Source organism: Pleurodeles waltl, chromosome 10 (assembly GCF_031143425.1).
Source record: "Pleurodeles waltl isolate 20211129_DDA chromosome 10, aPleWal1.hap1.20221129, whole genome shotgun sequence".
Lineage (NCBI taxonomy): Eukaryota > Metazoa > Chordata > Amphibia > Caudata > Salamandridae > Pleurodeles > Pleurodeles waltl.
The window spans coordinates 309,569,303-309,588,385 of NC_090449.1; the positions used below are offsets into that span (position 1 = coordinate 309,569,303).

Consider the following 19,083-nt stretch of genomic DNA (forward strand, 5'->3'; position numbering starts at 1 on the left):
ATTACTTTGAGATCCTTAAACCTTTTATTACTGATTAGGAATGGTTATTAATTGTGCTTTTATAATAATATATTTCAGGGAGTTATGGCTCCAATATCTTTTTCAGTATTTTAAAATCTGGTAAGTCACAAAGGGACTCTAGCTCATGTTGTCCGATAAATTCACTATAAGCCTTTGACTAAAATTCTGGAAAATCACGTTACAGAGGCTTCCTCAGCCCGAATACATTTTGAACAAAACTGGTTTTAGGTAGCAAACTGCCAGACAGCACAGCTGTCCGGTGTGCTAAAGAAAACTTGGGGACTTTAAGAAACTTAACCTAGGAATTAATCCTGCTAGATGATTACTATTGGCTTTTTGCTTTGTGACTAACACTTTATGACTTTCCAATTGCTGGCTTTATTTGCTTTAGACTCTCCAGGTTCAGATTCTCTCTCCCGTTGCCTAAACCGTGTTACCTGTATCCTTCTACAAACTCCCTTTCTGTAAACAAGTCTGTACATCTTGTTTTTATCTTGTCATATTTGCTGTGCATTCAAAGACTGAGGTCAAATGCCAGGTGCTGCCTTCCGAGAGAGCTTGTTTACTTATCTTTCTGTGACTTGGAAGTGAGAGGATATATGTGACAATCTTGCTGGATACAGGGGGTAGGAAAGAGTATTTTTCTAGCACACAACATTTAAATGAACTGCAAAAGTATTTCAGAATATATCAGAATTATGAATGCACAGATGAAGCACATTTTTTGTTATTTCTAAATTGTGCCGGAAACAAATACTTTAACCCCTTCGCTGCCAAGCCTTTTCCCCTCCTGTGCCGAGCCTTTTTTTTTTCCTATTTGGGGCAGTTCGCGCTAAGGCCCTCGTAACTTTTTGTTCACATAAGCTTCCCACGACAAATTTGCATCCTTTTTTTCCAACATCCTAGGGATTCTAGAGGTACCCAGACTTTGTGGGTTCCCCTGAAGGAGACCAAGAAAATACCCAAAATACAGTGAAAATTTTGTTTTTTTCAAACAAATTGGAAATAAGGGATGCAGAAGGCAGCTCGTGGTTTTTTCCCAGAAAATGGCATCAACAAAGGGTTTGCGGTGCAAGAAACACCATCTTCCCAGCTTTCAGGAACAGGCAGACTTGAATTAGAAAACCCCATTTTTCAATACAATTTTTACATTTTACTGGGACATACCACATTTTTACTATTTTTTGTGCTTTCCGCCTCCTTTCAGTTAGTGCCCGAAATGGGTGAGAAACCAATGCTGGATCCCAGACAGCTAAACATTATCTGAAAAGTAGCCAAAAATCAGAATTCAGCAAGGGGTCATTTGTGTAGATCCTACAAGTGTTTCCTACAGAAAATAGCAGCTGAAATAAAAAAAAATGAAATTGAGGTGAAAAAAAACAGCCATTTTTCTCCACGTTTTTACTCTGTAACTTTTTCCTGCGATGTCAGATATTTGAAAGCAATATACCATTACGTCAGCTGGACTTTTCAGGTTGCGGGGATATATAGGGCCTGTAGGTTCATCAAGAACCCTAGACATCCACAGCCAATAAATGAGCTGCACCTTGCAATGGGTTTTTATTCTATACCGGGTATAGAGCAATTCATTTGCAGAAATTTGAAAAATGAATAATAGGTATCAAGAAAACCTTTGTATTTCCAAAATGGCCACAAGATAAGGTGTTGAGAAGCACTGGTTATTTGCACATCTCTGAATTCCGGGGTGCCCATGCTAGCATGTGAATTACAGGGCATTTCTCAAATAGACGTCTTTTTTACACACTGTATTACATTTGGAAGAAAAAATGTAGAGAAAGACAAGGGGCAATAACACTTGTTTTGCTATTCTGTGTTCCCCCACGTCTCCCGATAAAAATTGTACCTCACTTGCGTGGATAGGCCTAGCACCCGCAACAGGAAATGCCCCGAAACACAACGTGGACACATCACATTTTTTCACAAAGAAAACAGAGCTGTTATTTGCAAAGTGCTAGCTATGGATGTTGGCCTCTAGCTCAGCCGGCACCTTGGGAAACCTAGCAAACCAGCGCATTTCTGAAAACTAGACACCTAGGGGAATCCAAGATGGGGTGACTTGTGGGGTCTGACCAGGTTCTGTTACCCAGAATCCTTTGCAAACCTCAAAATTTGGCCAAAAAAACACTTTTTCCTCTCATTTCGGTGACAGAAAGTTCTGGAATCTGAGAGGAGCCACAAATTTCCTTCCACCCAGCGTTCCCCAAAGTCTGCTGATAAAAATGGTACCTCTCTTGTGTGGGTAGGACTAGCGCCCACGAAAGGAAAAGGACCAAAACACAACGTGGACACATCACATTTTTTCACAGAAAACAGAGGTGTTTTTTACAAAGTGCCTACCTGGGGATTTTGGCCTCTAGGTCAGCCGGCACCTGGGGAAACCTAGCAAACCAGCGCATTTGTGAAAACTAGACACCTAGGGGAATCCAAGATGGGGTGACTTGTGGGGCTCTGACCTGGTTCTGTTACCCAGAATCCTTTGCAAACCTCAAAATTTTGCCAAAAAAACAAACACTTTTTCCTCTCATTTCGGTGACAGAAAGTTCTGGAATCTGAGAGGAGCCACAAATTTTCTTCCACCCAGCGTTCCCCCAAGTCTCCCGGTAAAAATGATACCTCATTTGTGTAGGTGGGCCAAGTGCTTGTGAAAGGGAAGAGCCAAAAACATGTCGATATTGGGGGGGGAACCAAAGGGGGACTAAAAGGGCAGTTTGCAAAAAAAACATTTTTAGGCCGTCAAGCGCAGCAAACTTTTTATCGGTATAGATGAGACAATGCTGGGTGGTAGGAATTTTGTGGATTCCTGCAGATTCCGGAGGGTTCCATCACAAAAAACGTGGGAAAAAAGTGTGATTTCCAGCAAAGTTGGAGGTTTGCAGGGGATTGTGGGTACAAAAATGACACGGGGTGCATGTGAAACACACCAACCTGGAATCACCCAGATGTTTAGTTTTCAGATATGTGTAGGTCTTGTGGATTTTTCTACATGGCAGCGTCCCAAAGTCCATAAAGTGCAACCATCACCATTCCAAGTGGGACGATTTTGAGAGTAAGCCAAGCTCTCATGGCCCAAATGTAAAACTAAAACTCAAAATAATCAAATGTCTTCTTGCTTGCTGTGGGATAAGATGTTTTAGAGTGCGGGGGAGAGCTGAAAGACTGTTACCCCCTTCAGTTGAGGTGGGGGCGTAACCAGGCCCATACTGGTTGGTAGACACCACCCCAATATATATATATATTTTTTAAATTCCCTGGCATCTAGTAGACTTTCTGCCCCCGGGGTGTAGATCAGGGGTAATTGCCGCATATAACAACTTTGGCCCCATTTATTTGGGGTGGGGGTATGGCCATACCCCCACCCTCTTATTTTTGAAAAAAAAACTTCCCTGGCCTGTGGTGGGCTTTCTGCCCCCCCTTGGGGGCATATGGGCCTTCCAAAAATAGGCCCATCTGCCCCCAACGGGGGGCAGATATGGCCAACAGTAATGTGCCCCCATGGGGAGCGACCCTTACCCAAGGGGCTGCACCCCCTAAAGAAAACAAACGCATACACACACACACCAATCCCTGGTGCCTAAGTGGTGTCTGCCCCCATGGGGGCAGATTGGCCTAACAATAATCTGCCGATCTGCCCCCAAAGGGGGGGGCAGAAATGGTCTAAATACAATTTGCCCCCCAGGGGAGCGACCCTTGACTAAGGGGTCGCTCCCCACCTCTAAAAAACAAAAACAAATATATATATATATATTTTTTTTTTTACCCCTGGCGCCTAGAGGTTTCTGCCACACCTGGCGGCAGACCGGCCTAATAGCAATAGGCCGATCTGCCTAAAATAAATTTGCCCCCCTGCCTCCCCTGGGGAGCGACGTGTGCCTAAGGGGTCCCTCCCCACCTCTAAAAAACAAAACAAAACAAAACAACAACAAAAATCCCATTTTTTTTTAGCCCTGGTGCCAATAGGCCGATCTGCCCTCGGGGGGGGGGGGCAGAAATGGCCTAAAATATATTTTCACCCCTGCCCCCCTCACCCCCCCCTCCCGGGAGCGACCCTTGCCTAAGGGGTCGCCCCCTTGCGTGACATTGGCGCAAAAAAAAGAGATCCCCGGTGCCTAGTGGTTTCTGCCCCCCTTGGGGGCAGACTGACCTAACAAAATTCGCCCGATCTGCCCCCTAGGGGGGCAGAAATGGTCTAACTACAATTTGCCCCTCAGGGGAGCGACCCTTGCCTAAAAAACAAAAAAAATGATCCCCTAACAATAGGCCGATCTGCACCCAGTGGGGGGCAGAAAAGGCCTTTTAAAAAATGCCCCCCTAGGAAGCGACCCTTGCTCAAGGGGTCGCTCCCCTTATGCCAATTTCAACTAAAAATAAACCCCTGGTTTCTAGTGGGCTAAAATGCTCAGAGAGACTTCAAAGGGAAGGAAATTCCTTTCCTTCTCTTTGAAGCCTTTCAGGTCTCCTCCACGTGATCGGAAGAGAAATGCTTTGCATTTCTCTTCCGATTGCGCTGGAGGAGGCCTCTGTGATGGTCAGGGCGCGATCAAGCGCGGACGTCACCGGGGGGGTGGTGGGTAAGAACACAGAGGGAGCGCTAGCGCTCCCTCTGGGCTCTGTGCCCAGGACGTAATGGTTACGTCCTGGGCACATGAGCACTGTGCCGCAGGACGTAACCATTACGTCCTCGGCACAGAAGCGGTTAATATGACCAAAACAAATTAAACTAGGTGATGCTATTTCCATACATGTTCATCTGTGCACTCTATAGTTTTATTAGTAAAACTGTATGTCTGTGAAAATGTAATGGTCATTTCAATTGAAAATGTGTTGTCTGTAATGGCAGTGTGCTACCACACCATAAATGATACTCTATGCCACTCAACTCTACACCCCTCCACACCACTGCACCACTCCACTCTACATCATTCTGTGGTACGCCTCTCTATTCTATCTATACCACTCTACACCACTGAACTCTATGTCACTGTCCAGCACTGCACTCTACGCTAATGCATTTTACTCTGTTTCACCCAACTCTATTCCCCTGCACTCTACATCAATCAACTGTATGGCACTCTAATCTACTCAGCAGCACTGGACTCTACACTACTTTATTCTATGCCATTACACTCATGTCGCTCCACAGAAGTGCACTCTACCCTGCACCACTCCACTGTACACCACCTCACTCTACTCTGAAACAACCTACTCTACACCACTGCACTCCACACCGGTTTACTCTTAACCACTGCACTCCGCGGCACTGCATTCTACTCTGCATCACTGAGGCTACGCCACTGCTCTCTATGCCACTACTCCACTCTACACCACTGCACTTTGACACTCTGCTCTGCAACACTGCAATCTCCGCCCTACCCCTGAACTATATGCCACTCTACTCCCAACTACTTTACTCTATGCCGCCCTACTCTACTCTTCACAACTCTATGCTACTCTTCCCCACGCCTCTAAACTATATGCTACTTCACTCTATGTCACTCGACTCAACTGAGCCCCTGCAGCCCTCAACTCTACAGCAAACCACTCCATTTTGCTGCCACTCCACCCTGCAGCCACTCCACTATGTACCACACTTATCTACGCCAATGCATTCTATGATCCTGCCCTGTACACCACTGCATTCTACGGTGCTGCACTCTACTCCACTCTATGCCACTACACTGTACACAGTCCACTCTACTCTATGAAGATCCAGTGTATGCTACTCTATGCAACTCTGCATAATGCCACTCCAATATATGACACACTCTACAACAGTCTATTCCACTTTTCGCCATTCCACTCTATGACACTCATCTCCACTCCCCTCGATGCTACTAACTTTTAGCCATGCTGAGCAGAAGCCACGTGGTGAACAACATGGCTAAAACACATTGGCAAAGCCGATAGCTCTTCCATAGGTGAGACCTATTGACTTTGTCAATGCTTGTTTACCAAATATATCTGCCACAGCTAATTCAAATTACCTTATTCATACAAAGGATTATTTTTTCAAAATTGAATTAATGCAGCAATAATTATGTTTGATGCTAAGAAAGCATTCAAACTGGTCAATTGAACGGCACTGTTCCAAATTCTTGAGGCGTATTCTTTTACCAGCTAAATTTATAAAAGTTTTAATGAAATCTTAATAAAGATTCAGCAGCACACTTATAATTAAATCTGTTGAAGCGGGGAGGGTTAAAGTATGTCAACAGACTCCCCAATGATGCCCCATGTCTCTGACTATTTGCTCTGATTATAGAACACTTGGCAATAGCAATATGCGGGAATTTGGATATTTACCACCCCATCCCAATTACTGGTATGGATAAACTTAAACTTCATGTCGATGATCCAATGCTAAACTCAAACTCTAGATTATTATGCGAAGGTTATTGGAGAAACTTGAGGGAAGATGAAAGGATATAAAATTAGCCAAGGAAAATAGGAGGTTTGCTTTTCATTGCCTCACCTAATAATTTCCCTGTAAGACTAAGAGAAAGAGTTAATCCTATCTCATTCAGAACCTCATCCCCCAGACATCTTAACAAGCAAAAAAGTATTATATCTTAGTGATCCATTATAATCGGCATAATGGTCTTCTTTGGGAGATGTCCAATAATCACATATTCATTAAAAAAAAAAAAATTGCTCACAATCTTCAAATCCTCAAAACATCATCAACTCCTGTTACTGTAGAGCAAGGAGGGTGAATAAAGCTCACCTAACTATCCATATTTAAAATAGCAATGAAATGCTCTCCCAAGTAATTGATTTGGTAATTTGGTATCAAGACATCCATCTTGGGAATGTGTGCTCTTAGGGGATATTGAACCCCTGTTCCATTTCATTTAAACTATTTTTTTTTTTTTAAACATCTTGTTCTTTAGTAGTCCTGTGTCATCAACTGAGAGCTGGTAACATGAGGTCTTTCTTAAACCTAATACAAACAAATAAGATGGGACAGAAGCATACTCACAATACGTATACATTTCTCACTGGATGATTCTCTTATAAAGACCCCATCCCCCAATCACCTGAGACTTTTCCTTTTCTGACATACCTGGCCCCCTTTAGAGAGGAACCCTCTGCTATTCAGGGACAGAGGAAGAAAATTCTAGATTTCTTCCAGACGCATAAGATCATTTACTAATCAGAAATTCAAGAAACCATGGCATTTCTGGGATAAAACTGGGGCAGAACAAAGTCTATGTGAACCTATAGTTTGACTTTCTCGTGCCCTGTATGTAACATTTTTAGCATTATACAGATTGTTTGCTTTAATTTCAGAAGACAAATTAATGTGAAAGGCTACTGCAGCTCTTCAATAATTTAATTCAGGAGCCGTAACCAACTGACCCACCTCTCAATTTTCAGAATATCCATCCCATGGAGTCGATCTGCATGAGCAAATAATTTTAAGTCCAACAGGTATTCATTTATGTATTTTTATGCAAGTAGGAAGGAAATGTTGTTGACCATTTGGTGGACAGTTATTTTACGTAACCATTTATGAAAATATAATTATATAAAAAATATATTGTGCTTATTTGGTCAAAAAAAATGTTAAAATTGTTGACCAATGTTTTTGTTTCTGGGTTTTGACACATACAAAAACAATAATTTGGCACCAAAAAGCAAGCAAAAATGCTTTCATGGCTGCCAAACTCAGATGATAGCATGAAGTCAGTAAGTAACAGAGCTAGACATCTATTAATTAAGAAAGATAGGTAAAGTGCTGAAGCAAAATGAAAAAGGGAGTGCAGTAGGAGAAGAAAAAGGGAAACTATACAAAGTACACAATTAAAATGTGGAGAAAAAAAAAGCAGTTTTGCGTACCCTCTCCTCTTTCTGTATCACCAATCAGAGGCGAGCCAATCATTAAGGGGGGGGTTGTGACTGTACCATTTAATAGTAGCTTGCAAATATCCTAAGCCTTGGGAGTGAAGAGATGTGTGAGTCAGGCGCAGTGCCTTAAACAAACTGCACTGGCTACAATAGGTAGCCAGTGCAGTTTATTCAAGCCTTCCTTAATGGAGGTACATTTAGGTAATCCAAGTACTAGCCAAGCAGCAGCATTTTGTATCAACTGCGGCTTATACAGGGATGATTGAGTTATATTTAAATATAAAGCATTGAAGTAGTTCAATCTAGATTTAATGAGGGCCAGCACAACTGTTGCCCTGAGTTCTGGGGGAATAAATGGCTGATGTTTTTTTTAAAGATTCTGACTATCCAATCCATAGACAAGTGTTAGCAACTTTGTTTATCTGTACATTAAAAATCAGATCTGAACAACAGATGATCCCAAGGTTCTTGGTCTCAGAGATGGGAGTGGGTAGGGTCACACAAGTCTCAGGCCACCAACTATGATTCTAAATGGAGGTATTTGCCCCAAAGATGATGACCTCTGTTTTATCCCCATTGAATTTCATGCAGGATTGAAACCTGTCTGCCGTGATATACACATTATCTTTGAAGTTTACAATAATTTGGGTGTCGTCAGCATATGACAACACCAAAAATTGAAGGATCGGATCATTTTGGCCAGAGGAGCCACATACAAATTAAAAGGGTAGGGCTAAGAGATGACCCCTGAGGAACTACCCAGGGAAGCTGAAAATGAGCTGAACTGTAATCTCCACAACTAACTATCATAGTCCAGTCTTGGAGAAATTTTCTCCAGGATGCTCAGAGCCGAAACCCTCAGACCCGCCTGGTGTAGGTGATATATCAGAATTTGGGGAGAGATGGTATCAAACGCTGCCAACAGATCTAATAGAATTAGGATGGCACCACCTCCCAGATCAACCTGTTTCCTAATTGAAGCTGTGGTGGCGATCAGAGCCGACTCCGTAACATGAATTTTCTGGAAACCATGTTGGGAGGTATCCAGGCAGTCATGATTCAACAAGAAGGTGGTCAGCTCTTGGTTGATGTGTTTTTCCAGGATGGTAGCAAGCAAAGGCAGGAGGGCAACTGGACTAGGTTTTGTTTTAAAGAGCATAATTATGGTCTCCTTCCAGGTGTCTGGAAACATCCCGGAATCCAGAACTTCTGTGAATATTGCCTTCAGTGGCATTGCAATAGACTCACTTGCTAATTGCAGTACTCTAAGTTCTGGACCTGTGAACCCTGTCCCCATTCAAACCTCTCCTGATACCTCTCTAAGGCAAAAAGCAAGTCCTCCTTTTTGACACCACCCCCCCCCCCCCCCCCCCCCATTTTCGGCTATGAATGTTGGGGCTATGCTTGGGGTGTATACAGATCCTGTGTATAGCTGCAACGGGGATCAGACTGTGGTACGACCACTCCAACTGTCGGCATTCCCCCACAGTAACAAGTTCCTGTACAGAGAATATACCATCCAGTACATGTCCTGTTACATGAGCGCTCTAGGTAACCATTTGACTCCAACCAAAACAGGACATAAAGTCCAAAAGGGATAGGGTGTTCCTGTCCTCCAGATGGAAGTTGAAATCCCCAAGGATTAAGCACTGATCAATCGAAATAACAGGCTCAGTAATTTGAGATCAATTCTCTAGGAATACCTTCTTAGATCAAGGTGGGCAACAGACTAGGAGAGCTTCAGCCTTATCAAGTTTCCTTGTCTCAGTTTTAAAAAAACGTCCTACACAGATATCTGGGGAAATATTTAAAGGATCAAATTACACTCTAGGCTGTTTTCAGATATAATTGCCACCCCCACCTCTTATGTTGTCTATCTACTCTTTCGACTCCACATCCCATGGTCAGGACAGTAACAAAGTCAGAATCTAAATCCTCTCTAGCTCAAGTCTCTGTCAGGAAAAGATAGTCTAGCCTAAGATCCAAAACAGCTTTCCGTATCTCAAGACTATGTTTAGTGGATGCCTGTTATAGTTGTCTTTCTTGGGGAGAACTGAGTCTTCCGCCTTCTTTCAAATGATACCAGAATCTATTTCTGTAGTTATGTTAAGAAGGTATCTTTCGGAAGGGTTCTAAGGGAGCTTTTGCTTTGCATGACACATCTCTCTGGAAAGGATTGTTGGGGGCTCTGACTGGCAAGGATAGTCTCTGGAACTCCTGAGAGGCAGCTGATAGATGCCCTCTCTCTGGGGCGCACTAAAGGAAAGATGTCTATCATCCAGGGGCAGTTTGTGGATTGCTGTCAGGATGGATCCTAGGTGGAAGCATGAAAGATGCACTCTCTATAGTGGGATGTCAATGAGAAGGCTATGAAGGAGATGACACAGGAACACACTCTGGGCATGGCTAACAGAGATAGGCCTATTGGGGAGGGGCTGTCAGGAGTGCTTTGTTTGTAGAGTGATATGAAGATGTCTTTCAGCGAAGAGGCAAGATTTGGACTCTCTGGAGAGGGCTAGCAAGGGCTCTATTGGGATGCCACCATGTACTCTTGTGATAGTTGTGGGAGAGTTTAAACAGATTAGTCAATGGGTAAAGTTACAAGAGCTGTTGAGGGAACTCGCAGTAGGGCGATTAGGCGCTACAAACACTCTCAATTTCACACCATGCATCCCAGAAGATTGCAGTAAATTTAGGACCTATCTTGGTTTTTAGAGTCAACTGAAGATAGAGGGAGTCAGTTTTTCATGTGTTCTAGTACAGAACCAGTTAGCAGCTCTCATCAGAAAACACGGTCATTAACACAGATGATACTCTGTGTAAAAGATTAATAAAATTACCCGTAAAGCCAAACTGTCTGTGCTTGTGATGTTGCCGGGTAGCAGTCACTTGCGTTTTTCTGTTTCCTCTCAGTAGATGCTAAATTCTAATCCTACTTTGATCTTTGTGGAATGTCCCAGTTTTTTGTTTTCAATATCTGGTCACCTAAAGTCATGGGAAGCTGACAAGGATTGCCAGTATGATCAAAATGGACGTTGGAAGGAATCCTTTGTGGTCTCACAACAGGAATCTTTGGGACACTAGCACAAGGGATCTTTCAAGAGTGTGTATGAGGAGTTTTTGGAGAATCAAGCCCTGAAGGATTTGTATAAACATCTTTGGCGCATGATTGGAGTGGTATTCTGGGGCTAATTTATTAATTTGTGAAGTTCTTAGTGACATCTTGGGAATCTTCAAATCCACAAAACATAATCTAGTCTGTCTAATCTAAGGTGACAAGGCAAAAAAAAAAACATTTCCAGAGTATATCCATATTCTGATTTGCGATTAAATAAATTATATTTAAAAGCTCCTAAATAATTGATTTGGTAATTTGGTGTCAAAAGATTCATCACAGGGATGTGTGTAACTAGAAAATACCACATTATCTGTTGTAACTCATTTTAACTAGTTTTAAACATTTTGCTCTTTAGCAGTTCTGTGAAATCAACTGCGAACTGGTAAAAGTATTTTCAAATCTAAAACAACAAACTAGGATGAGACAGGGGCCAACTCAAAATACAGATTTCTCAATCAATGATTCTTTCATAAACGCTCTCATCACCTAATGCTTTTCCTTTCATGACATTGAAAGGGCAATCCAACTCTACCTGGACAGAGGTGGAAAATTGTGGTGAAGATTTTCCAGTGATGTTTATGTTAAAGAGATTGCAACATACCATTTTGCTTAATGGTGAGTGCATCAGTTGCGATGTGAACAATTAAACATAACATATAGCTGGTTAAGTTGAAGTTCCTCAGCACTAGCATGCATTCCTTAAGAAGATATGGCAAAATACTGCACTAAAGATATGTGCTCAATATAGTGCATCAAACTGGCAAAGCGCCTATGCTATAAGTGTGTAATAGACAGGTTGTGAGATATCAATGCACCAAAACGTAACGCAATTTAAAAAAAAAAAAAAAGTTAGTGCGTCATAAATGGAAGTTTTTATAAACACGTGCACCAACTCTAAAAATCTTAGTTGTTCCAGCAATCCAAAATTATATAAAAGCCTCAGAAACGTAACAGAACATGTCACGAAGACCGTGTTATGTTATGAAGTATGTTGTTTTGTTTTGTTCTATTGGAATGTTATGAGGTAAAAGAATGTAGGGAAGGAATGTCTAAGGGATGGAATGTGGAAGAGGGACAGTTGGAGATGAACAGGGCGGCAGACACTGGTGTTGGCGTATTTACTGCAACTTAAAATAAATACAAGTTGAAGTGTTCAGTCTCTGTTCTTCTTGAGATACAACACGAATTTTGGCGACGAAGGTGTTTTCAAGAATTCATGCTGGATCGGCAAGGACTCATGCTGCACTCTCTACATGACCCTCTTCTCAGGATCATCTATACAATGGAGTGAGTACTCGCCAACACCTCCCCGCACCTTTTGAAGCCTGAAGTGTCCCCTTGGACATTTTTACAGCAGGCCTGCCATTTTTTTTGGTCTTTTTGGCTATTTCCAAGTTCGCAGATTTGAGTTATTGGAGCAGCGGCACGCGCGGACCTAACTGTTGTACTCGCGCTTACTAAGCTTCACGCGAGTCACGTTCCAAGTATTCTTGTGGATTCTCTGCCGCAACTGAAGCAAACCTTAGGGGCGGCGCGCAGCACACACTGCTGGGCGTTGTGTGCTTACCTTATCGTGCGCACAGTGCGCTGTATGTTTTTGTCCTTCCTCGGGGGTGGACGCCAGTGAGCTTTACGCTGTGCTGTCTGCGCACGGAGAGGCGGCCATCTTAGGAGCACATTGCAGGTCAGCACCCCATTCGGCGGCCATCTTGAAACTACTACATATGCTTTTAAAGGACTCACAATTTTTTTTTTTAATTTAGCTTTTAATGTGTAGTATTTTTCACGGGGAAAAATGTGTGCTGCTCAAACATTTACCCTCACTCCTCCACAACCCTTTCTAAGCTCTACAGGTGATCAACAAGTGAAATGGCTGGAGTGGAAGGAATATTTCTTGAATTACTTAGACACAATTGATGAGGAAGATTTAACCCCGGCTAAGAAGAAGAAGATCTTGTTGCATTGTTTGGGACCTATAGGTCTTAAAGTGTATAACTCTTTGGAAAAAAAAGTTCATCAGGATGGTGACTCTAATGTTTTTGCACATGCCCTGGAAAATCCAGACAGATATTATTTGACCTCTGTGTGTATTGCTATTGATAGATTTAATTTCTTTTGTAGGAAACAAGGGAAAATGGAATCTATAGAGGAATATGTCTCTGAACTAAACAAACTAGCAGTTACTTGTAGGTTTGGTGTGCTACATAATGAGCTGATCAGGGATCAGATTATTATGCATGTGAACAATTCCCATATTCAAGAGAGATTGTGGGTGCATGGTGAGTCGCCATTGGAAGAAGTTGTAGCCCTTGTTAAAAAAGCATAAATTTCTAATAAATGTGCTAAGGCTATTTCACTTGAAAAAAAAGAAACGCAGAACGAAGTTGTCAGTAAAGTTAAATTCTAGAAATATAGGGAGGAGACACAAAGAAAGCAGCCACCTGAAACAAAGAATAATGATAAAAAGTGCTTTCATTGTGGGAGTAAGGAGCACTTAGCCTTCTACAGGAAATGCCCCGCACGTGACCAACAGTGTGCCAAGTGTGGTATTAGGGGCCACTTTGCCAAAGTATGTAGAAGGGGTAAAAAAGTTGCAGCTATTGTCAGTAAATCAGATTCAGAATGTAGTTCTGATTCTAGCCTGGACTCAAAAGTACATGAGTGTGTTCTAGGTATTAACAGCGCTAGTGATTTTTCAGTTTTAGAAGAATGTGCAGAAGTGAATCTTTTGGAAAATCCTTATGTATCACTCTTGAATGTACAATCAAGGAATAAACCTGTGTGTGAGATTCTCTTGGGAGGTGTGCAAGTACTGATTGTAGCAGACTCTGGTTCTCCTTATACAATAATTAATAAGAATTTATGGGAGAAAAAATTCATAAGAGTTCTTGGGTCCACCTTGATTCCTCCAGATGTCTCTCCTGAGAGTTTCACAGGAGAATCTATTCCTATGATTGGGTTTAGAGAAGTAGTCTTTGAGTTTAAAGGTAGGAAAACTGGGGCAAATTATATGTTGCTGAAGAGGGCGCAGCGGTTTTGGGGTGGTTGGATCAAAGAGCTTTGAACATTGTGTTGGACCCAAATAGTATGGAACAAGTTAAGGTGGTGAGTGTCAGCAGAGATTATGGGCTCACATTGAAGAACAATTTTCCTGAGCTGTTCTCTGATAGGATCGGTGCACTTAAGGACTTTACACATAAAATTTTGTTAAAGGAAAATGCTGTACCAAAAATTCACAAATCTCGTAACATTCCTTGGGTGTTAAGAGAGGAGGTTAATAAAGAATTGGAGTCTCTATTAAGGAAAGGTATAATTGAAGAAGTTGATGCTTCCGAATGGAGCTCCCCATTGGTGGCAGTACGTAAGGCCAATGGGAAGATTCGCTTGTGCATCGACTTGAGGGAATTAAATAATAACATAGTGATGGAAAGATTCCCATTACCAAAGATAGGCGAGATGCTTGCCTTGACAAAAGACATGAAATGGTTCACCTCCATTGACTTGTCTTCGGCCTACCATCAAGTCAGATTACATGAGGATAGCAAAGGTTTAACTGCTTTCATGACTCCTCAGGGTTGTTATCGATATGTTCCAATGCCGTTTGGATTAGCATCTGCTGCAGCAGTTTTTCAGAAACTAATGCACAAACTTTTCAAGGATGTAGAAGGTGTAATCTTCTTTCAGGACGACATTTTAATTATGGGCGAGAATAGGAAGCAACATGATGCTAGAGTTGTTAAAGTACTTGGTATTCTGAGGGATAAAGGCTTAACAGCTGAATTCTCTAAGTGTAAGTTTGGTGTTCAACAATTGAACTATTTGGGGCATGAGATCACTGCAGGTGGAATTAAACCAAAAAAAGAATTGCTGTCTGCTATTAAAGATGCTCCGGCACCTAGTAACAAGGACGAATTAAGATCATTCCTTGGCTTAGCGGAATTCTATGCAAGATTTCTTAAGAACTTCTCAGAAAAAACCTTTAGTTTAAGACAATTGTTAAAAGAAAAATGTAAATTTGTTTGGACAGATGCATTACAGGGAGACTTTGACTATGTAAAACAAGAGATTTGTTTGGGTAAAACGTTGGCAGGCTTTGATCCTAAACTCGCTTCCATTCTCACCACGGATGCGTCTAATAAGGGTATTGGAGCAGTTCTAAGTCAGAAAGGGGTCAATGGTGAAGAAGTGACCATGGCATTTGCCTCTAGAGCACTGTCCCCCACAGAGGAAAGGTACTCAGTTATAGAGAGGGAGGCTCTTGCTGTTGTTTGGGGCTTAGAGCACTTCAGGAATTTTTTGGGGGGTTTTGACATTGAAATTAGATGTGATCATAAACCCTTAATTAAAGTATTGACCACTGAAGGACTACTTAAGGCCACAGCAAGAATAGCTAGGATGTCCATAAGATTGTTGGACTTCAAGTATAAATTGGTATATGTCCCAGGAGTTAAGAATAAGGTGGCGGATTGTTTGAGTAGATTGCCCCTACCCCTCCAAGAATCTTTGAATGAAGATGAAGGGATCACTGTTGCATGGTCCGGGAATACTGAATGGAATGCCATTAGTTGTGAAGTCTGGGATGAAACCAGTTCAAATGATCCTATTCTATCTACGTTAAAGAGGTACATTCAGTGTGGTTGGCCAGAAAAATAAGAAATTACAGCTGAGCTCAAAGGTTTTTTTGAGTTACGTGATGAGTTGTCAGTGGACTATGACAAGGTTATGAGGGGTGATAGAATGGTTCCACCTGAAAAATTGAGGGATTCTATCATCAAAATGAATCATGAAGGACATTTGGGCATTGTCAAAACCAAACTGAAAATTAAAGAAAATTATTGGTGGCCTGGTATGGATGTTAATATTGAGAGAATGGTTAGGAATTGTGATTTATGTATGAATGCTGATAAATCTCTGGTGACCTTAAAACCAACCTTATATCCTGTGCCTTGTCCTGAAATGGCTTGGGAAGTTATTGGTATCGATATAATGGGACCAATCGTTGAGGAGAATGTGGAATGGTATATTATAGTGGTGGTTGATTACTTCTCAAAGTGGCCAGAGATTAAAATTGTTACCAAAGCTAATTCAGCGAATGTTTTGATGTTCTTGGATGAGCTTTTTCAGAGGGAAGGCTTACCTAAGAAAATCATCACGGATAATGGTGCTCAATTTAAAAGTGAGGAGATTAAAGAATTTTTTTAAGAGGAATGGAATAGAACATAAGTTTGTTTCGGTCTACCATCCAAGTGGGAATGGTGAAGTGGAGAGATTTAATCGAGTAATTAAAGATTCTTTGCAATTAGCTAGATATAAAAATGTTGACTGGAAAACCTGTGTTAAGAAAATGATTTGGATGTACAGAACCAGCCCGACTGTTACAGGGCACACTCCATTTACTGTCATGAGAGGAAGAATTCCATTCACAAAAGATAATCAGGGTTGGTTAAACAAATCTAGGATGAAAGAATGGTCACCTGCTGAGGTTAAAATAAATATTCAAAAAGTGCAAGGTCTTTATAAAAACTTTGTTGATTTGAAGAGTGGTGCTAAAGAAATAAATCTTAAGAAAGGTGATGTAGTTCGTGTCAAATTACCAGGCAAGGTTAAAAAAGGAGATACCAAGTTTTCTGAACCTAAAACAGTTCTTGAGATATACAAAAATTCGGCCAAATTGAGTGATGGACGAGTATGGCATATGAGCCGTTTTGCGAGGTTTAGAGGAGACTCTACTGATGTGGATGGAAATACTTCAGCAGAATCTACAGAATTTACAAAGAATTACTTTTGGATAGATACTGTGCATAATGACACTCCCACCGGGATGGAAGATCTTATTGGAGCTGAAGAAGGGTATTCGGCGTATAAAGGTGCTGGAGTTAACAATGATAGCTCAACACAAGAAGCTAGAGTCACCAATGACAGTTCAGCACAATCTGGAAAGAATGGAACTTATGAAAGTAAACTGGGAAGAATTGTTAAGAAACCTGCTTATTTAAAAGATTATGTTGTAAATTAGTTATTTCCTTTTCCTTGGCTTCTCTCATTCATATTGTATTGTGTAAGGGGGAAGATGTGTTATGTTATGAAGTATGTTGTTTTGTTTTGTTCTATTGGAATGTTATGAGGTAAAAGAATGTAGGGAAGGAATGTCTAAGGGATGGAATGTGGAAGAGGGACAGTTGGAGATGAACAGGGCGGCAGACACCGGTGTTGGCGTATTTACTGCAACTTAAAATAAATACAAGTTGAAGTGTTCAGTCTCTGTTCTTTTTGAGATACAACAGACCGTACCACAAAGTAACAAGCACAGCCAAATATCAACATTATAAAGTTGTCAAAGAGATGCCCCTAAACAGTAACATACTACTCACCGACACCAGCGCTCATGTCTCCTAAATAATACACAAGCTAGTTTAAGCCCACGATCATGCATGCAAAACACATTATAATCTGACCAAATAACAAGTTGGCAAAACATAATTGCCAATGCCAACCACTCATCCAGGTTGCAGAGGAGGGCCGCTCAGAAACAGCAACATCCAGGGGCCCACTACCTCATGCATAAAACAATAGGGCCCTATATTAAACCTATGGAGATCATTAACATCGTAGACAATGGCTATACAGTCGTTTGTGCAGTAGTCATGGATACTTCAGAGTGGCGTATTTCGGGCAAGTTGTCAGCTGCAGCCTTGGGAAAGGGTCTCTATGCTAGTCTGGAAAGATGGAAATGGTTTACCGCGCGATTGTCTTGAAAATGTTTTGAGAGGTGAAGTGCAGAGGTGGTCAGGTGATTTTAGGTCAGACTGCAGTGGGTTTCTTTCTATAGATATATTGGGAAAGGTTTTCATGCGTTTCAATGTGTCTCATATTGTCACTCTTAATCTGTTGTGCAAGGACACAGCTGTTTACAAGTCAACACACCCTCATTTGGAGAATGCCCCTTGTTTTAATTCACACTTATACCTCCAATCAAGTAGAACATCACCAGAGACCTCAGTAAAAGCGCTACCCTTTGCAACCTTCATAAAATAATTTATCTAATGGATATTAACAGAAATACCCCTCTAAAGCTGTGATTTCAGCCCCAGTTAGTGACCTACCACACTGACAGATACATACCACAGTTGGTGAACACTTCTAAGGAATAACGGCTTAAACGTTAGCTGAGGGTAGCCACATTTTATAACTGTGAAACGTGAGAAGGTTACACACCCCTGTACGCCACTCATACCTCCCAACACTCACCGGAGGGGTGACAAGCCGCCTCGCCTGCTGTGGTCCAGCACAGACCCCAACAGGAACAACAACAATTCTCGATTCACCAACCAGGCAGCTGTACAAAGCGGCCAGGGCCCAATGTACGCTACATCACAGGACCAAAGGCACATCTGGGAAACGGAGTCCGACTTCTACTTGCCAAGGCACGCCGACAACGGTCTCCAAACCTCAGAAAACTACATTTCCCAAAAACCTCCTTGATCCGAGAAAGACAACAAACGCGGAGTTCGAGTCTTATTTGATTAAAAAGATTGCGATCATGGAAAATAAACGAATATACACTTTCTTTGCGGAACCGCAAGGCACAGCACATAAATTTCATTAATTGTAAATTCCACTCCAGCTGCCTACCGAAATAGTCTTAAAAATGTGTATTTTTTTCCCGCTATTCTCATTGGATAAATGTAAGTCACGTGCCAGTTCTTCAAGTAGTTTGGTTTAAAAAAAATCTAGAGCGTGTCCTTCATTTGCAATATGCCAACAGTAGGCTCTATGCTGCAGAAGAAACGAGAATTAACCCCTTCGCTGCCAGGCCTTTTCCTCCTCCTGTGCCAGGCCTTTTTTTTTGGCTATTTGAGGAAGTTCGTGCTTAGGCCCTCATAACTTTTTGTCCACATAAGCTAGCCAAGCCAAATTTGCGTCCTTTTTTTCCAACATCCTAGGGATTCTAGAGGTACCCAGACTTTGTGGGTTCCCCTGAAGGAGGCAAAGAAATTAGCTAAAATACAGTGAAAATTTCGTTTTTTTCAAAAAAATGGGAAAAAGTGGCTGCAGAAGAAGACTTGTGGTTTTCCCCC

The 19,083-nt window shown here is 41.8% G+C and overlaps 1 protein-coding gene across 6 annotated transcripts in view; it reads right to left on the reverse strand.

The window, feature by feature from the left end:
* The window catches only part of MGRN1 (mahogunin ring finger 1), a 321,313-nt gene extending 302,927 nt beyond the window's left edge, over positions 1-18,386 (reverse strand). For 4 of the 6 annotated variants that reach the window (XR_011199103.1, XM_069210484.1, XM_069210481.1 and 1 more), the window contains exon 1: positions 18,254-18,386. The gene's annotated coding sequence lies outside the window, so the exon portion shown is untranslated. The remainder of the gene's footprint in view (positions 1-18,253) is intronic. The other 2 variants (XM_069210485.1, XM_069210482.1) reach the window with 1 other exon arrangement.
* Between the last annotated feature and the right edge of the window lie 697 nt (positions 18,387-19,083).